Source organism: Calonectris borealis, chromosome 9 (genome assembly GCF_964195595.1).
Source record: "Calonectris borealis chromosome 9, bCalBor7.hap1.2, whole genome shotgun sequence".
In the NCBI taxonomy this organism is placed as follows: Eukaryota; Metazoa; Chordata; class Aves; order Procellariiformes; family Procellariidae; genus Calonectris; species Calonectris borealis.
In genome coordinates, this window is record NC_134320.1 from 234415 (window position 1) to 248472 (window position 14058).

Sequence of the window (14058 nt, forward strand, 5' to 3'; positions counted from 1 at the left end):
TGCTGCAGGCAGGCCGTGGTTTTGGGCAGTATTTCAGCATGTGCTTTTAGTTTGGGTTTTTCCACATGCCACAGGTAGCCTCAGAGGGGTGTAGCTGCCCACTGAGGAGCGGTCCAAGAAGGTGAGGAGGTTGTCAGCTGGGTCACATTTAATAGCTAAGTATTACATGGCATCTTGGTTAACCATTTACCTTTTGGTTTTGTGGGAGCTGTGCTGGCTGCCTTTGGAATTGGATGAGCATTTGAGGTGAGCTGGAGTAGTAGTGAGGAGGAGCATGGGGCTGGTGATTTCTCCCAAGCGCGATGGTAACTTCGTGTCTCTTGACATCTTGGGTGCCACAAGTGACAGTCGCAGCATCTGACTTTGGAATCAGCGTGGAGCAGGTGAGCAGAGCACTATGGTGCGTTTGAGGAGGAGGCTAGTGTGATGCTGAATACCAGCACTGTTCTGTGGTTTGGTGTGGTTTTTTTGGTGTGGGTGGTTTGGTGTTGTTTTTTTTTTGGCAGATAAAGAAGAACCGGGCGAGTGCAGCAACATCCCAGTTAGTGTTTTGGGTTTTGTGTTGGTTTTTTTCTTTAGGATGGATTCATATCCCTGGCCCTCTGAAAGCTAAGTTGAGGGACCAGGCTGGGGAGGGAACAGGTTGGGAATTGCAGGAAGGGGTTATGAAGTTAGCGTAGGGGAGAGGACTGTCTAGGAACAGTACACTTTGGGAAGGTGTAAAGGGAGTGGGTTGATCTTCAGCATGATGCTAGTGTGTGCCGGGCACGGCAGTTCCAGCCTGTGTCTGTGGTGGCGTGTAGTTTCTGTAGACTCTCTTCTGTGTCTTCTACCATAGCTTTCTCAGGTCTTGATGTCTCCGTAGCTCTTTGTGATCAGCAGGTACCTCAGTAGCCCTCCCGAGGGTCCCAAATGCATCAGCATAGTGCCTGTTGAGCCCTTCTTATCTTGCCATTGTAGCTTCAAGCATGGACATGTCTGGTAAGTGTTGCATCGTGGATGTTTCCGAAGGGTCATCTCTTGTGGTGGCAAGCCAGGCGGTGCTGGCAGCTCTGCTCTTGAGAGTTCTGTTTCCACAGTTGTCTTTAGGGGTTTCACCCCTGTGTCCTTAACGGTCTTAGGTCTTAAAGCCTGGCTTCTCACGCATCCATTGTTTTGGGTTTTATGGTAGTTTTCTCTCATGCACCGTGGCAGTCACCTCTCTTACCCAGGGGTGCTATAGAGCATTTGTGCCATTGTGGCACTGTAGGGCTTCTGTGCCGGAGGCAACTTCCCTACAGGAGTCATTCTTGCTCACGGTCTTCTCACGTCTCATGGTCACATTGTTTGTGGTGTCTGTGTGCGGACTCTGCGTGTCAGGGTTGGAGCTGCCCTGCCTGGGAGTGTAGCAATATTAAAGGCAGGGGAAGCATAGCTTTATGGTGATATGGTTATATGTTGATCTGGCCAGATTCTTTAGGCAAAGACTGTACAGTCCATCTCTGGGCAAGTAGCTCTAGAGAGCTGCCACAGTTACTTTCATTGTGTTTTGTGGGTGCTAGAGGTTGCACTCCGGCCTTTTGGGAGCGGTGGTTTGCGAGGTAGGTCAAGCGGGTTGAATTTTGAGTTTGCCTTAATTTGTCTATGTGGGGCTCAATATCTGGGGTTTGTTTTTTTCCATCTGCAGTTAGGAGGCATATGCAAAAACAAGACAGGCTTGTAGTCTTGTCAAGCTATTGGTCAGCATCCAGCTGACTTGCTTTACATGGTTTGATTAGCGTGGCCTGTTTGAGTGGAGGTTGCCTGGGCTGGTTTTTTGTATAGCCAGTAGGTATTGGCAAGCAGGGTGTAGAGTTCCTTTTGTAGTTTTTTGCAGGTGCCCCAGGGTGATTTGTATCCCCGGAGAAAATTCTCAAGCGAGTCTTGCCAGAGTGTCCAAATCAAAGCGAAGAAGGAGCAGGACCGGTGAATGTAGCGAAGCATCTTCCTCAGCTTGCTGTTAAGAAGGCTGAAACTTTGGAATTGTATGGAGTGGCAATGTTGCTTTGAGGTGCGTGGCGAGACAGTTCCAGGGGTGGGTCTAGAACTGGGGCAATATGCCATCGTGGCAGGTGGGCGGTAAAACAATTGTGTTTTGAGTGAGGGGTGGAGCGAGTGGTTGTTGAATGACTGTTAGTTTTTGAATGTGCCTAACCTTGTATGTGTGAAGTATTTTATTGCAGGTTGTATTTAATGTTGAGAGTAATTTTTTTTTTTTTAAATTATAATAAAAACACCCCGGGGATTTCCCCGCCCCCGGCTGTTTTTTTTTTCCCCCGGTCCTGGCTGCTCTGCAAGGCGATGTTCATCGCCAATGTTTGGGCAGAGGTCAGGCTCGGGCCGGGGTTTTTGCAGGCAGGGTGATTTTCGAGGCCTCTGGGAATGCTATTCCCGGGGAGCGCCGCAGATATGGGGCGATGTCCCGTTGTGGCAGGCTGGTCACAGAATGGATCGGTGAGAGTGAGGGGTAGCTTTTGTGGTAGCTGAATGAGTGCTGTGTTTTGAATGTATATAACCTTGTTTGATTGTGTGGTGGTTTTTTATGTTTCTTTGGAGGTTGTGTGTGGAGTTGAGATTTTTTTTTTCTTTTCAGAGAGTTAGAAAAAAATTATAATGAAAAAACCTAGACAGGGGATTTTTTTCCCGCCTGGCTGGGGGTGTGTGTGTTGGGTGTGTGTTGTGTTCCCCCGCCCTGCCCTGGTTCCAGCAACTCTGCAAGGGAGTTCATTGCCAATGTTTGGGTGGAGGTTGGGCTCTGGCTGATGTTTTTGCAGGGAGGGTGGTTTTTCAAGGCCCCTGGGAACACTGTTCCTGGGGACCGCTGTCCTTGCAGGGAGGTATGTTGTGTAGTGAATGGTCACAGGAAGGTGATTGACGATCTTGCAGTTGAAGGGTGTGGGGAATTGGAGCAGGTTGTCAGTGTTGAAGAGGACCAGCTTGTGAAGCAGGTGGGCTGAACTTTATTGTTTACTGTTAGGATTGTAAATTCTTTTGAGGGGCTTTGAGTTTCTGATGTAATTATATGTTATATGGTTTTTTTATTTTTGTGTGCAGGCATGGAAGTGGGGGGCCCACTGAGATGAGCGGAGCTTGGTCACTTCCTGCCTAGCAATACCAATTGTGGAGACGATGTCGCCTCGAAGAGGCAAACTTAGAGATGTAACACAATAGACCGAGTATGTAATGGGAGGGAGAAATGTGGAAAAGACAACTAGGTAGAGAATCACAGGCACTAAATACTTGCACTGACTCTAAAGGTAATGATGAATTTTTAGAGATCAAATGCGTTTTCAAAAATAATGAGTGAGAAGTGAATAAATTTAATCGTAGCAAGTATTTGATCAACTTGAGTGTAATTATTGTTTCTGTAGTAAAAGTATATTCTAGAATTGAAATGTAAAAAGTGATACTGGAAAACTTATTGGAGTCAGCAATGGACCAATTTAAACATAAAAATTACTAAAAAAAAATTACAGGCAGTAATGTATCCCTATTGGAATCACAGTAAAAACTGAAATAACAAATGAAAGTACAAAGCTAAGTGGGTGTTGTTAGTGCCTACGGTTAAAGATTGCCGATCGGGGGATGGTGGGGGTGGGGAATTGTTACAGGCATTGACAGCTCTTGCTCGGGGACTATTGTGGCAATAACTTTTGCATGTGATAATTCAAATGAGAATTAGGCATCAGAGGGAGAGTTGTCAATACCTATAGATAAATGTAGCTATTGACAAGTTAAAAGAAAGCATGTGTGTTACTGGGTCCTAAGTATATTTAAGATATTTGTAGTTGTGTAAAGTTTTTTTTTTTAATTACTTTGAGTAGTTTTAAAGAAATGTAGAATACTACTTGGGCATAAATGATGTCCAGTCGAAACACTGATGTTAATAAGACACTAGCAGGCATGAATTGTGTCTGAGTAGTATCATAAGGAAAATATCAAACTAGGCAGTAAAGATGGAATGCTAATATGGCTGTGTTTAATTACCTTAATTGCAGCAAGAGCTAATTATGGTAGTTAAACCACTCCTTAATAGGGTTCTAAGGTATCTTAAAAGGAAGTGATTACAATAAAGTTTTAATAAAATGGTTTGATCTGTTTTGTCTCCCCTGTGTCTTTTTTTGTCTGTCATTGGGGGTTTTTTTCCCCTCTGTAGGGTTTTTTTGTGTGTGTGTGTCTTATGTCTTTTGATTTTGTTGTCTCTCTCTGTTTTTTGTCTTTGATTTTGTTCTCTCTGGTTTTTGTCATTGATGTTGTTGTCTTGCTCTGTTTTTGTCTTCGATTTTGTTGTCTCTCTCCGTTTTTGTCCTTGTGGTGTGTGTTGTGGGTTTTTTGTTTCCTGTCATGGTTAGAGGAGGGAGCTCCCTATCTTGGTCTTTAGGGGTTGTGGAGTTCTTGTGCGTGTCAGTCTTGGTCTTTGGGGGTTGTGGGGTTTTTTGTGCACATCAGCCTTGGTCTTTGGGCTTGTGTGGTTTTTTGGTGTGTGTTTGCTACTTAAAATGTAAATAGCAGCAGTAGAAAATGGCTGCTAGTTACTCCCTAGGAGTAACTCACACAAATAAATTGCAAAATGTAGTATTTTTAAAAAATTACTCCCAGGGAGTGTGCCATTTTCTACTGCTGCACCAAACTTTTATTATTTTTAATTTTTTAATACCATCTATAGTAATTATTAGTATTCCAAGTGGGAGTAATCTCTGATTAGAATAATCAAAACAAAAGATTATTGTAACCATTCATTACTCCCACATAGAATGCTAATTAACTAGTCGTTATGCAAAATAAACAGCAAATTATGCAAATAAGATGCAAATTCCCCCCTCCCCCAACACACAAAGGCACACAAATTGAATGCACCTTCGGAAAAAAAAAAACAAACAAGTTACCACCACACACACCTGGAGGACTTCCGGATCATAGAGACAGACTTCCAGAGACATCGAGTGCAAACCCGGAAGTTATTATCTGTAGCCCGGAAGTCCTCAAACCACGCCGGAAGTCCTCCAGAGAAACTGGAAGTCACCGTAATTCCACCGGAAATGCACTTTTATGACCTAAAAACAACCCCGAACAAGCAAAATGAAACAGAAGCAAACAACCTGAGGCCGGAAGTCGCCCTTATTACACCGGAAGTCACTATAAATACCCGGAAGTCACAGATAAAAACCGGAAACACTAAAAATCACCGGAAGTAGCATACACAACTGTAAGCAACAAAAAAAGAAAACAAACAGGTACATTGATAGGGCTTAGGGTTAGGACCTTAGGGTTCCCACATAAGGTTAGACATTAGGGCCTTAAGACTACAAGTTGGGTCTTGGATCCTGGGTTACAGAGCTAGGGTTAAACAGTTAGGGTTACAGTGAGGAGTGAGGTTAAGGTGAGGGGTCAGAGCAGTTAGGGTGAGGGATTAGGAGTTAGGGCTAGGGCTGTTAGGGTGAGAGGTTAGGGGTTGGGGTTAGGGTTACAGGGGTTAGGAGTTTAGGGTTAATCCCAGACAGCAGCCCCAGACTATTCCAAGGAAGCTACCCAAGATGATTTTTCGTTATTCATACAAGCTCTCTCCTCCAGGATCCACCCAAGACTCCTCCCAGGCATCTCCCGGAGTTTTTCGACCCCCAGTTGCAGGGACCTGACATCCTAGGTAGCAGCCCCAGACGCCTCCAAGGAAGCTACCCAATATGATTTTTCTCTTTTGGTAGATGCTCCTTCCTGCAGGATCCACGTGAGACTCCTCCCAGGCATCTCCCTGAGTCTTTTGACCCCCTCTTATAGGGAACTGTGATCCTGTGTAGAAGCCCCAGACTCCTCCAAGCAAGCTACCCAAGATGTTTTTTTTCTTTTGGTAGAAGGTCCGTTCTCCAGGATTTAGCCAAGACTCCTCCCAGGAACGTCCCGGACTCTTTTGACCTGAGATTTAGGGACCTGACCTCTGGGGTAGGAGACCCAGACTACTCCAAGGAAGATACCTGACAGGATTTCTCTCTCTTGGTAGATGCTCCCTCCTCCAGGATCCATCTGAGACTCCTCCCAGGCAGCTCCCGGAGTTTTTTTAATATCTCTTGTAGAGAACTGTGATGTTGGGTAGCAGCCCCAGACTCCTCCAGGGAGGCTACCCAGGATGATTTTTCTCTTTTAGTAGAAGCTCCCTCTTCTGGGATCCACCTGAGATTCCTCCCAGGCATCTCCTGGATTCTTTTGACTCCCTCTTCTAGGGAACTGTGATGTTGGGTAGCAGCCCCAGACTCCTCCAAGTAAGATACCCAAGATGATTTTTCTCTTTTGGTAGAGGGTCCCTCTTGCGGAATCCACCAGAGACTCCTCCCAGGCATCTCCCAGATCTTTGGACCTCTGATTTAGGATCCAGAGATCCCGGGTAGCAGCCCCAGACTCCTCCAAGATACTCGGGATATTTTTTCTTTTTGGAGGGAACTCTCTCCTCTTTAATCCCCACAAGACTCCTCACAGGCATCTCCCTGAGTCTTTTGACCTCTGCTTTAGGGACCTTATATCCCAGGCAGCAGCCCCAGACTTTACCAAGGAAGCTACCCAAGATGATTTTTCTCTATTGGTAGAAGATCCCTCTTCTGGGATCCACCCGAGACTCCTCCCAGGCATCTCCCGGAGTTTTTCGACCTCCAGTTGCAGGGACATGCCATTCTGTATAGCAGCCCCAGATTCCACCAAGGAAGCTACCCAAGATGATTTTTCTCTTTTGCTAGAAGCTCCCTCTTCTGGGATCCACCTGAGACTCCTCCCAGGCATCTCCTGGGTCATTGGACCTTTGATTTAGAGACCAGAGATCGCGGGTAGCAGCCCCAGACTCCTCCAAGGAAGCCACCCGAGATGATTTTTCTATATTGGTAGATGCTCCCTCTTGCGGAATCCACCTGAGACTCCTCCCAGGCATCTCCCGGAGTCTTTGGACCTCTGATTTAGGGTCCAGAGATCCCAGGTAGCAGCCCCAGACTCCTCCAAGGAAGCTACCCAATATGATTTCTCTCTTTTTGTAGATGCTCCCTCCTCCAGGATCCATCCGAGACTCCTCCCAGGCAGCTCCTGGAGTTTTTTGAACCTCTCTAATAGGGAATTATGGTCTTGGATAGCAGCCCCAGACTCCTCCAAGGAAGCTGCCGGAGATGATTTTTCTCTTTTGGTAGAAGCTCCCTCCTCCAGGATCCACCCAAGACTACTCCAAGGCCTCTCGCAGAGTTTTTTGACCTGTGCTTAGGGAACTGACAGCCAGGGTAGCAGCCCCAGACTACTGCAAGGTAGACATGCAAGATGATTTTTCTATATTGATAGATGCTTCCAGGAGGAGCTGGAAGCCATTGTGCAGCGGGGTAGCTATGACTTAGTCGCCATCACGGAAACATGGTGGGATGAGTCGCACGATTGGAGTGCTGCAATGGACGGCTATAAGCTTTTCAGAAGGGACAGGCGAGGAAGGAGAGGCGGTGGAGTAGCCCTGTATGTTAGGGAATGCTTCGACTGTCTAGAGCTCGATGGTAGTGATGACGAGGTCGAGTGCTTGTGGGTAAGGATGAGGGGGAAGGCCAACAAGGCAGATATCCTGCTGGGGGTCTGTTATAGACCACCTAGCCAGGAAGAGGAGGCAGACAAAATATTCTACCAGAGGCTGGCAGAAGTCTCCCAGTCGCTAGCCCTTGTTCTCGTGGGGGACTTCAACTTTCCGGATGTCTGCTGGAAATACCACACGGCAGAGAGGAAACAGTCGAGGAGGTTCCTGGAGTGTGTGGAGGATAACTTCCTGACGCAGCTGGTAAGCGAGCCCACCAGGGGAGATGCCTCGCTTGACCTGCTGTTCACGAACAGAGAAGGGCTGGTGGGAGATGTGGTGGTCGGAGGCCGGCTTGGGCTTAGCGACCATGAAATGGTAGAATTTTCGATACTTGGTGAAGTAAAGAGGGGGACCAGCAAAACCGCTACCATGGACTTCCGGCGGGCGGACTTTGGCCTGCTCAGGACACTGGTCGAGAGGGTCCCTTGGGAGACAGTCCTGAAGGGCAAAGGGGTCCAGGAAGGCTGGACGTTCTTCAAGAAGGAAGTCTTAAAGGCGCAGGAGCGGGCTGTCCCCATGTGTCGAAAGAAGAACGGGCGGGGAAGGCGACCGGCCTGGCTGAACGGGGAGCTCTGGCTGGGACTCAGGGAAAAAAGGAGAGTTTATCACTTGTGGAGGAAGGGTCAGGCAACTCAGGAAGAGTACAGGGATCGCGTTAGGTCGTGCAGAGAGGAAATTAGAAAGGCAAAAGCCCGGCTAGAACTCAACCTGGCCACTGTCGTGAGAGACAACAAAAAATGCTTTTACAAGTATATTAATGACAAAAGGAGAGCCAAGGAGAATCTCCATCCTCTATTGGATGCGGGGGGGAACGTTGCCACCAAGGACGAGGAAAAGGCTGAGGTACTCAACGCCTTCTTTGCCTCAGTCTTTAGTAGTCAGAGTGGTTATCCTCAGGGTACTCAGCCCCCTGAGCTGGAAGACAGGGACGGCGAGCAGGATAAAACCCCCATAATCCAAGACGACAAAGTTAATGACCTGCTGCGCCACCTGGACGTTCACAAGTCTATGGGGCCGGATGGGATCCACCCGAGGGTACTGAGGGAGCTGGCGGAGGAGCTTGCCGAGCCGCTCTCCATCATTTACCAGCAGTCCTGGTTAACTGGGGAGGTCCCGGACGACTGGAGGCTCGCCAATGTGACTCCCATCTACAAGAAGGGCCGGAGGGAGGATCCGGGGAACTACAGACCGGTCAGCCTGACCTCGGTGCCGGGGAAGATCATGGAGCGGTTGGTTTTGAGGGCGCTCACGAGCCATGTCTGGGACAACCAGGGGATCAGGCCCAGCCAGCACGGGTTCATGGAAGGCAGGTCCTGCTTGACCAACCTGATCTCCTTCTATGACCAGGTGACCCGCCTAGTGGATGAGGGAAAGGCTGTGGATGTGGTCTACTTGGACTTCAGTAAGGCCTTTGACACTGTCTCCCACAGCATTCTCCTAGAGAAGCTGGCGGCTCACGGCCTAGACAGGTCCACTCTTCGCTGGGTAAAAAACTGGTTGGACGGCCGAGCCCAGAGAGTTGTGGTGAACGGAGTTAAATCCAGTTGGCGGCCGGTCACGAGCGGTGTTCCCCAGGGCTCAGTACTGGGGCCGGTCCTGTTCAATATCTTCATCAATGATCTGGACGAGGGGATCGAGTGCTCCCTCAGTAAGTTTGCAGACGACACCAAGCTGGGCGGGAGTGTTGATCTGCTGGAGGGTAGGAAGGCTCTGCAGAGGGACCTGGACAGGCTGGATCGATGGGCCGAGGCCAACTGTATGAGATTCAACAAGGCCAAGTGCCGGGTCCTGCACTTCGGCCACAACAACCCCAGGCAACGCTACAGGCTTGGGGAAGAGTGGCTGGAAAGCTGCCCAGAGGAAAAGGACCTGGGGGTACTGGTTGACAGCCGGCTGAACATGAGCCGGCAGTGTGCTCAGGTGGCCAAGAAGGCCAACGGCATCCTGGCCTGTATCAGAAATAGTGTGGCCAGCAGGAGTAGGGAGGTGATCGTGCCCCTGTACTCGGCCCTGGTGAGGCCGCACCTCGAATCCTGTGTTCAGTTTTGGGCCCCTCACTACAAGAAGGACATGGAGGTGCTGGAGCGTGTCCAGAGGAGGGCAACGAAGCTGGTGAAGGGCCTGGAGCACAAGTCTTATGAGGAGCGGCTGAGGGAATTGGGGTTGTTTAGTCTGGAGAAGAGGAGGCTGAGGGGAGACCTCATCGCGCTCTACAACTACCTGAAAGGAGGTTGTAGCGAGGTGGGCGTTGGTCTCTTCTGCCAAGTCACTAGCGATAGGACAAGAGGAAATGGCCTCAAGTTGCGCCAAGGGAGGTTTAGATTGGACATTAGGAGAAATTTCTTTACTGAAAGAGTGGTCAGGCCTTGGAACAGGCTGCCCAGGGAAGTGGTTGAGTCACCATCCCTGGAGGTATTTAAAAGACGTGTAGATGAGGCCCTTAGGGACATGGTGTAGTGGGCATGGTGGTGTTGGGTTGACAGTTGGACACGATGATCTTAGAGGTCTTTTCCAACCTGTATGATTCTATGATTCTATGCTCCCTCCTCCAGGATCCACCCGAGTCTCCTCTCAGACATCTCCTGGAGTATTTTGATCTCTTATTTAGGGAACTTAGATTCCCGGTAACAGCCCCAGACTCCTCCAAGGAAGCTACAGAAGATGTTTTTTCTCTATTGGTGGAAGCTCCCTTCTCCAGGATTTAGCCAAGACTCCTTCCAGGAACGTACTGGACTCTTTTGACCTGAGTTTTAGGAACCTGATATCTGGAGTAGGAGCCCCAGACTACTGCGAGGAAGATACCCGAGATGATTTTTCTCTTTTGGTAGAAGCTTCCTCCTCCAGGATCCATCCGAGACTCCTCCCAGGCAGCTCCTGGAGTTTTTTGAACCTCTCTAATAGGGAATTATGGTCTTGGATAGCAGCCCCAGACTCCTCCAAGGAAGCTGCCCGAGATGATTTTTCTCTTTTGGTAGAAGCTCCCTCCTCCAGGATCCACCCAAGACTACTCCAAGGCCTCTCGCAGAGTTTTTTGACCTGTGCTTAGGGAACTGACAGCCAGGGTAGCAGCCCCAGACTACTGCAAGGTAGACATGCAAGATGATTTTTCTATATTGATAGATGCTCCCTCCTCCAGGATCCACCCGAGTCTCCTCTCAGACATCTCCTGGAGTATTTTGATCTCTTATTTAGGGAACTTAGATTCCCGGTAGCAGCCCCAGACTCCTCCAAGGAAGCTACAGAAGATGTTTTTTCTCTATTGGTGGAAGCTCCCTTCTCCAGGATTTAGCCAAGACTCCTTCCAGGAATGTACTGGACTCTTTTGACCTGAGTTTTAGGAACCTGATATCTGGAGTAGGAGCCCCAGACTACTGCAAGGAAGCTACCCGAGATGATTTTTCTCTTTTGGTAGAAGCTTCCTCCTCCAGGATCCACCTGAGACTCCTCCCAGGCATCTCCCTGGAGTCTTTTGATCCCCTCTTACAGGGAACTGTGATCCCAGATAGAAGCCCCAGACTCCTCCCAGTAAGATACCAGAGTTGATCCTTCTCTTTTGGTGGAAGATCATTCCTCAGGGATCTACCCGAGACTCCTCCCAGGCAGCTCCTGGAGTTTTTCAACTCCCTCTTACAGGGACTGGAGATCCCGGGTAGCAGCCCCGGACTCCTCCAAGAAAGCTACCCAAGATGATTTTTCTCACCTGGCAGGGTGCAGCAACTACAGAAATGCCTGGCTCCTTGAGCCTTGGCTCCAGGGCTACCGCACAGGGCCAGCACCAGCTGGGGCTTTGCTGGAAAAAACCAAGCAGACCTGACTCTGACATCTCGCACATGTACCCAGCCCCAGGATCTGGTAGCCTGTGCCTTTGCCCTTCATCACCATGGGATCCAGAAACCAGCACCACCATCCCTGGCATGGTCCTGAGCCACCTCCTGACGGCTGCCTGACGTCGACCAGTCCTGGGACTCACGCCTGCCCCTCAACAGGGCTAAAAAGAGCAAGAACTGCACAGAATTAAGCTGTTCTCAAGTTTTTGAAGGCAGCAGGTTTTTTGAGCTGCCTGGTAGTGCTGCTCCTGGGGAGCGCTCAAGAAACAGGGTGTGGCGTCTGATAGATACATGCACAGCCTTTACTATAACAGGGCAGCCCTACCATCTCTCTCTCTCACCCGATTCATCTCCCTTATATCTTCCTTCCAGCAGTGATCACATGTCTGCTCACAATTCCCTTCACCTGCTTCAGCTCTTGAATCAGCTGGTGCTCATTAGGCCACCTCTTAATTCTTCTCCACATAGCCCCCTTTTTTGTTTATGGTTTTGTAGCATTCTCAATTGCAAGCTGAAAAAAGCAACAACTCAGTGGCTTCAGAATAACCAAATCAGCCACCTGTGTAAGCACTTCGCAAGGCAGCTCATGCAGCAGGTGACACCCAATTCCCTTCACCTAACATTTCATCTTGCCCATGGGGTAGTTGCAAATTGTCCAAATTGTCCATTACATTCACAAGAACAAGTTCACAATACTCAGAAAACCACACAGAATACTGCACCACTGACAAAACAAGGCATAATATAGACTTCCAATCTAAAGGAGTCATTGTATATGATTCCCCTATTGCTTGCAGTAAGTTTATAGTAAATGAAGCGTGTAACCCGTACTCCTTTATCGATTTGCATACCTCCTTAATCACCTCATATGGTAAATGAGCATGCTCTGGTGCTCTGCGAGGTCAATAAGTTATGGGCATTGCCTGGAGAAGTGTTATATTCGCCCCCCCCTTTTTTTTTTTTTTTTACTTTTTTTTTTTTTGCATTTTCCTGTTTTATTTCGGATTATTCTTCATGAAGTTTAACTCACATCCGATTTATCCATTCCCCCAGATGACAAAGCAGATTTGAAAGTGTGGTTTTTTTTTTTATTATCAGAGTTGGCCAGAATACTTTCCACAAAAAAGAAACAAAGTTTGGTAGCATTCAGAAAATTAAATAGAATCTTCTTCAAAACAACAGTTTTTCAACAATGTGTAAACTTACAAATATTAATCTTAACTTACTTAACACTTCTAATCAAAGACCTATTTCCTTTTTAGCCAGACAAATATTAATCTTAACTTACTAAACCTATCTTCTTTTATCATATAATGTTACAGTCTACAGAAATTATTTATGCTACAACACAAAAATCAATTCTACATAACAAAACAGCATACAAACTTAACACTTCTAATACAAAGACCTTTCCTGTTCTCCATCACACAGTTCACTTTCCTCTAGAACATCAGACTCTTTAACCAAAAAACAACAACAACATCAAGGAAGATCAAGTGTTAGATTTAGGAACACTCTACATCACTGAAATAGAACACAAAAAATACAGACACATCTCATCGCAACTGAGGGGGGAAACGGTTTCCTGTATGCAGGGCTCTTTTGGCTTTTTAGAACAGAAGAAATGGTGTAGTCATTCTTTTTTTTTACTGTACCTAAAGGCTGATGGGGAGGGGGGGAGGCTGTGAATCCCCACAGCAGATTTTCTTGGGGGGGGGAACAAATGGTGCTGGTTTCACAATGGAAGAGCAAAAAAGTGTCTTTAGTCTCTGTTGCTGTAAAATTTCATCCGCCATTAGCGCAAGTTCAAATGAATCTTTCTTATCTTTTGATTCTCCCTCCAGTATTGCTGAATCAGTCACGTTTTGCAACACCTGCTCTGCAGGACACAACTTCTGCAGAGCTGTATACACAATTCGCTAGGTCACAATAATTCTTCTGGAACTTCTAATTGCAAAGTTTTCCTCATCTGCAGTTCTTTTCCCACCTTTTGCCATAGGGCTAAATCATAACACCCTATGGTTCCCTCAGAAAGAAACCAAGGACAATGTTCTCAGCGAGTTGAAGCTTCTGTGACTGAGATGCCAACTGCCCCATGACTAATGTATAAAGTTCATATAACTTCCCCACGGCTGCTCACCTCTGTCCTGCAGAGAGGTCAATGTCACTATCCCATTTCCTTTCAACAGCTTTTGCAATTCAGCAGGGCTTGCCACCAGATATTTCTATTTCTTTTCTTCAAGACCTTCTTTCTTCAGGTTTTCTTCTTTCTGTCCCTGTTCAGGCGCCAGTTGTGGTGTCAATAGATACATACACAGCCTTTATCATAACAGAGCAGCCCTACCATCTCTCTCTCCATTGCCTCTCTCTCACCCGATTCGTCTCCCTTATATCTTCCTTCGGCAACAATCACATGTCTGCTCACAATTCCCTTCACTTGTTTCAGCTCTTGAATCAGCTGGTGCTCATTAGGCCACCTCTTAATTCTTCTCCACAACAGGGCAGCTGCCTGTACCTGCAGGCAGGTGGTGGAGTGTGCGCAGCAGGAGCCAGTGATAGTTTGTGCGGCTGTTGAATGGGTTTGGGCTTTAAACGTGTCCAGCCTGGTACGCCTAGTTCCTTTTTCCTTGC

At 47.7% G+C, this 14058-nt stretch overlaps 1 long non-coding RNA gene across 1 annotated transcript; it reads left to right on the forward strand.

Moving 5' to 3' along the window:
• The first annotated feature begins 207 nt into the window (after positions 1-207).
• LOC142085547 (uncharacterized) lies at positions 208-4548 on the forward strand. Its single transcript, XR_012674762.1, has 3 exons — positions 208-383; positions 1846-2966; positions 3073-4548. It is a non-coding gene; the product is annotated as an uncharacterized LOC142085547 (long non-coding RNA).
• The last annotated feature ends 9510 nt before the right edge of the window (positions 4549-14058 follow it).